Raw genomic sequence first — 6000 nt, 5'->3', positions numbered from 1 at the left:
GGGCCCAACAGGTCCATATATTTTTTATAGAACTCGACCGGGAAACCGTCCGGCCCCGGTGCCTTCCCCGCCTGCATGCTTCCTATCCCTTTGATCAGCTCCTCCAGCCCAATCGGGGCCTCCAGTCCCGCCACCAGTCCCTCTTCCACCTTTGGAATCCTCAATTGGTCCAGGAAACGGCCCATCCCTCCCTCCTCCCGTGGGGGCTCGGATCGGTACAATTCCTCGTAGAAGTCCCTGAAGACCCCATTGATGCTAACCCCACTCGGCACCACGCTCCCTCCCCTGTCCTTAACTCCCCCGATCTCCCTAGCTGTGTCCCGCTTCCGAAGCTGATGCGCCAGCATCCGGCTTGCCTTTTCCCCATACTCGTAGACCGCCCCCTGGGCCTTCCTCCACTGCACCTTCGCCTTCCTGGTGGTCACCAGGTCGAATTCGGCCTGGAGGCTGCGCCTCTTCCTCAACAATCCTTCCTCAGGCTCTTCCGCATACCTCCTGTCTACCCTCACCATCTCCCCCACCAGCCTCTCCCTCTCCCCCCGCTCCCTCCGCTCCTTGTGGGCCCTAATGGAGATCAGCTCTCCCCTCACCACCGCCTTCAGTGCCTCCCATACCATCCCCACTCAGACCTCCCCGTTGTTGTTGGTCTCCAAGTACCTCTCTATAATTCCTCGGACCCGCTCGCTCACCTCCTCATCCGCCAACAGCCCCACCTCCAAGCACCACAGCGGGCGCTGGTCCCTCTCCTCCCCCATCTCCAAGTCCACCCAATGTGGGGCGTGGTCCGAAATGGCTATTGCCGAATACTCGGTATCCTCTACTCTCGCTATCAGCGCCCTACTCAAAATGAAAGAGTTGATTCGAGAATAAGCCTTATGGACATGTGAGAGGAATGAAAATTCCCTAGCCCCCGGCCTTGCAAATCTCCAAGGGTCCACCCCTCCCATTTGGTCCATAAATCCCCTCAACACTCTAGCCGCCACCGCCTTCCTACCCGTCCTAGACCTGGAGCGATCCAGTGCTGGATCCAACACCGTGTTAAAGTCTCCCCCCATTATCAGGCCCCCCACTTCCAAGTCTGGGATCCGACCCAACATACGCCGCATAAAACCCGCATCGTCCCAGTTCGGAGCATACACATTGACCAGTACCACCCTCTCGCCCTGCAACTTACCACTTACCATTATGTACCTACCGCCATTATCTGCCACAATGCTCGACGCCTCGAATTACACCTTCTTTCCCACCAAGGTCGCCACCCCTCGATTTTTGGCATCTAGCCCCGAGTGAAGCACCTGACCTACCCACCCTTTCCTCAGTCTTACCTGGTCTGCCACCTTCAGGTGTGTCTCCTGGAGCATAACCACATCCGCCTTGAGCCCCTTCAGGTGCGCGAACACGCGGGCCCGCTTAACCGGCCCATTCAGTCCCCTTACATTCCAGGTTATCAGCAGGATCAGGGGTCTACCCGCCCCCCTCCCCCGCCGACTAGCCATGACCCCTCCTCGGCCAGCCACGCGCCCGCACCCCACACCCAGCCCATTCCCCACAGCGGCATACCCCCGTCTCGACCCCCCCCCCCACTCGCTCCAGCTCCTCCTTGACCTTAGCAGCAGCAACTCGATTCCTCCCCCCCCCCCCCCCACCGCCTCCGGCTAGGACCCATCCTAGCTGGTTTACTCTCCACATTGCACTTCCGCAAGTCAGCTGACTCCTGCTGACCCTGGCCATTCCCGCCTCCCCTTCGACTCCTCCCATTGTGTGGCACACCCTCCTCTCCCACTCCCCATCCACAGGCTCTCCCCCTCCTCCCTCCGTTCTAAGTGCAGGAAACAATCCTCGCTTCCCCGCCCCGGCCCCGCCGCCCCCAGTCTTCGGCACGGGTACAAAGACCTATCAGGCCCTGCCACCAACCAAAACAGTGCCCAACCCGCCCCATCCACCCTCCCCAACCCGAAAGAGAAAAACACAGAGAAAAAGAAACCCAAAACAATGCAAACGCCCCCCCCCCCCCCCCCCAACCAAAAATAGGCATAACATATCCACCGCAGTCCCCAATCGCCCATCCCGACCCTCAGTCTGTGTCCAGCTTCTCGGCCTGAACAAAGGCCCATGCCTCCTCCGGACACTCAAAATAATGGTGCCGATCCTTGTAACCCACAGTCGCGCCTGCTGCAACATGCCAAACTTCACCCCCTTCCTGTGCAGCACCGCCTTCGCTCGATTGTACCCGGCCCTCCTCTTCGCCACCTCCGCACTCCAGTCCTGATATAGCCGAACCTCTGCGTTCTCCCACCTGCTGCTCCTCTCCTTCTTGGCCCACCTGAGCACACACTCCCGATCGACGAACCGATGGAACCGCACCAGCACCGCCCGTGGAGGCTCGTTAGCCTTGGGCCTCCTAGCCAGCACTCTATGGGCCCTTTCCAGCTCCAGGGGCCCCTGGAAGGATCCTGTCCCCATCAGCGAGTTCAACACGGTGACCACATAGGCCCCCACGTCCGGCCCCTCCAGCCCCTCCGGGAGGCCCAGAATCCGCAGATTCTTCCGCCTCGAGCGATTCTCCATCTCCTGAAACCGCTCCTGCCATTTCTTGTGGAGCGCCTCGTGCGCCTCCACCTTTATCGCCAGGCCTAAGATCTCGTCCTCATTGTCAGAGATCTTTTGTCGAGCCTCTCGGATCGCCACCCCCTGGGCCGTCTGTGTCTCCAGCAGCTTATCAATAGAAGTCTTCATCGGCTCTAGCAGGTCCGTTTTAATCTCTCTGAGGCAGCGCTGGATACCCTCCTGTTGCTCCTCCGCCCACTGCCTCCACGCTGCCTGGTCTCCGCCCGCCACCATTTTGTCCTTCTTCCCTCCCTTCTTCTGGTCCACCACCACCTTTTTTGTTGCCCCGCTCCTAGTTAAAGCCATATATTGACGGGGAGCTATTATTAACTCCTTCCCACACCGGGAAACGTCGAAAAAGTGCCATTGGGGGCCCTGAAAAGAGCCACAAAGTCAATTTTTGCGGGAGCCGCTGAATGTGCGACTTAGCTCCGCATAGCCGCAACCGGGAGTCTCGAGAAGGAATCCTTTTGGCAGTGTTCGCTTCACCAATCTGCCCCAAAAAGTCTGTGGAAACTCCTGAGAAAGGTCTGAGAGTCCGTTCCAGACGGGAGCTGCCGAATGCGCGACCTACTCCTCCATGGCCGCCACCGGAAGCCTCGTCCCGCTTCTTCAATGGCCTTGGTAGATCTTTTCACAGTTGTTCCCTCTGCTGCTGGAATTCACCTTTAATAAAGCCCCTCAAGTCAGCTTTCAGCCTTAAGCTTGCCCTTCCCCCGCCTGCATGCTGGAAGAGGCTTTGTTTACTCTGCAGTTACAGCCAAATCTTTTACTGTTTCTGCCGGGTCTGGTAACCAAGAGACATGCCATTCCTGGGGGACACTGTCGGGGGAATGTTGCAGTCTTCCTGCCACACCGGGAAATGTCAAACAAATGCCGTGGGGGCCCTGTAAAGAGCCCAAAAGTCCGTTCCAAGCGGGAGCTACCGAACATGCGACCTAGCTCTGCATAGCCGCACCCGGACGTCTCCCTCAGCAGCCATGGCGCCTGTTTCCAGATTTTTAAAATCACAAATTAAACCCGCTGTCAGTAATTCCTCCTGGTGGAAGTGGAGCCACACGGGAGCCCCGGAGGATACCGGATCGGGCCTGTTAATGATAAGCCAATTGCGTTTACTGTACGTACAGAGTAGAATGCATTAACGCTGCTGTCTCAACACCGGAGCACGGCATTCTGTTGGGCACACGATGCCGATCACGATTTTCAGCTCGCGCCCAATCACGTTTCGTGAGTCTGGCATCACCAGAGGGGGAATCCTGCCAAAGTCTTTGGGTTGGTTGCTGAAATTCATGGGTTCTTCTTGGGTGCATCTGCCATTTATTGTGGAGTGTGGTGTGGTCGGTCACAGTTGCCTGTTAATCCACGTGTACCTCATGTTAATTCCGAATGTTTAAGTATATGGTAGAAATTCTAAATTGTTTTATTTTTCTGAATGTGTAAAATAAAGTTTATCTTGTTTGTTCAAAACCTGGCAAATCTTGAGGCTTTCTTCTCTTAGTAAGTACCTTAGATCTCAAACTTTGTCTGTTTTAAACAAATAGTTACTGGTCCCTAACTGGGACGTACCAAAATTTGGGGGCCTGTTTTAGAATAACAACATCCATCAGCACATCTGTGGAATCATTATGAGGCATTGAGAACTTCTGAGGAAGAGTCATGTACGATTCAAAATGTGTCTGTTTCTCCCTCCATAGATGCTGCCAGGCCCGCTGGGTTTTTCCAACCATTTATGTTCCTATTTCAGATATCCAGCATCTGTTGTCAACGTCATAGCTTGCATTGAAGAGCAAATAGGAATCCAAAGATGTGCAGGTTAGGTGGATTGGTCATGATCAGTGTGCAGGGTTACAGAATTAGGGCCAGGGGAATGGTAGGGCGCTCTTTCAGAGGGTCGGTGCAGACTCGATGGGTCAAATAACCTCCTTCTGCATTGTAGGGGTTCTATGGATTTTAAATTTAGCAGCAGAAAAACAACGATGAACCAGACGACAGAATGGAGGGAGATCACTTGGTTGCATGGTGTAGCGAAAACAACCTCTCTCTAAATGTCGGCAAGACCAAGGAACTGATCGTCGACTTCAGGAAGCGTAGCACGCGCCCCCTCCCCCCCACATCTACATCAATTGCTCTGAAGTGGAGATGGTCGATAGCTTTAAGTTCATGAGGATCACCATCACCAACAGTCTGTCCTGGTCCACTCATGTTGATGCAATAGTCAAGAAAGCGCAACAACGTCTCTACTTCCTACGGAAGCTAAAGAAATTCGGCATGTCTGCATCAACTCCCACAAACCTCGAAAGATGTGCCATAGTGAGCATCCTATCCAGCTGCATCACAGCTTGATGTGGCAACTGCTCGGTCCAAGATTGAAGAAACTGCAGAGTGTGGTGAACTCAGCCCAACGCATCACAAAAGCTTGCCACCCTCACATTGATTCTGTCACACATCCCGCTGCCTCTCAGAAATGCAGACAGCATTGTCAGAGACCCCTCGCACCCAGGCTTTGCCCTCTTCCAGACCCTTCCATCAGGCTGAAGATACAGAAGTCTGAAGACTCGCACATCCAGATACAGGAACAGCTTCTTCCCCACAGCTACTAGACTCCTCAACGACGCTCCCTCCGACTGATCTGTTCCCTGTACGAACAATATTTACGTCGCCCTATGCTGCTCTTGCTCATGTATTTGCTTTGTTTGGCCCTTGTTCCGCACGTAACCAATCACTTTGTCGATGTTTCGCTTCTTGGCCTTTTGGCTAAGATGAGTGTGAGATCAGGTGTAATGTCTGGATCTGGTATGTCTCTCTTGTGGGGGCCATGAATTGGATTCAATTTGAATTGGTTTTTGGATCAGGCAAGGAGCTGGATTAGGGGTTTGGCCCTGTCCACACTCTGAGCTCTGGTTTTGTAACTCTGATAAAGTAATTTTTAAAAACTATTTGGCGATGTACTGTAGCCATCTGGGATGGCCACTTACAAGAAGAAACATTGACGTTCGCAAAGCCTAAAGGGGAATGTGGACAATGTAAGATTCAGGCAGGCAAGAGCCTGAATGTATAATTGTGAGCAAAGAATCCAGAGAGCATTGAAACCCCCAACCGATTAGCATTTTAATGGCCCAACTCCGTAAGACAAAGTTGAGATACTCCGGTAACCGATACAATTCCAGACACATCGGTGCCACCATCTTTACTCAGGAAGCATCAACAACAGGGTCAATGACCGCTTAGGACACGCCCAGCCATCAAGGCACCCGCCCCTTTATTGGCTCTGATCGAAGGCAGTGATTGAGAACTACCCAATTAATTGGGTCCAAACCTAAGGACCGCCCAAAAGAGTGCAAAATTCCCCCAGGATAAAGAGACACTGCCATGTGTTCGATCTCTCTTGGACCT

This window comes from Scyliorhinus torazame, chromosome 6 (assembly GCF_047496885.1).
Source record: "Scyliorhinus torazame isolate Kashiwa2021f chromosome 6, sScyTor2.1, whole genome shotgun sequence".
In the NCBI taxonomy this organism is placed as follows: Eukaryota; Metazoa; Chordata; class Chondrichthyes; order Carcharhiniformes; family Scyliorhinidae; genus Scyliorhinus; species Scyliorhinus torazame.
This window is presented reverse-complemented; position numbering follows the sequence as displayed.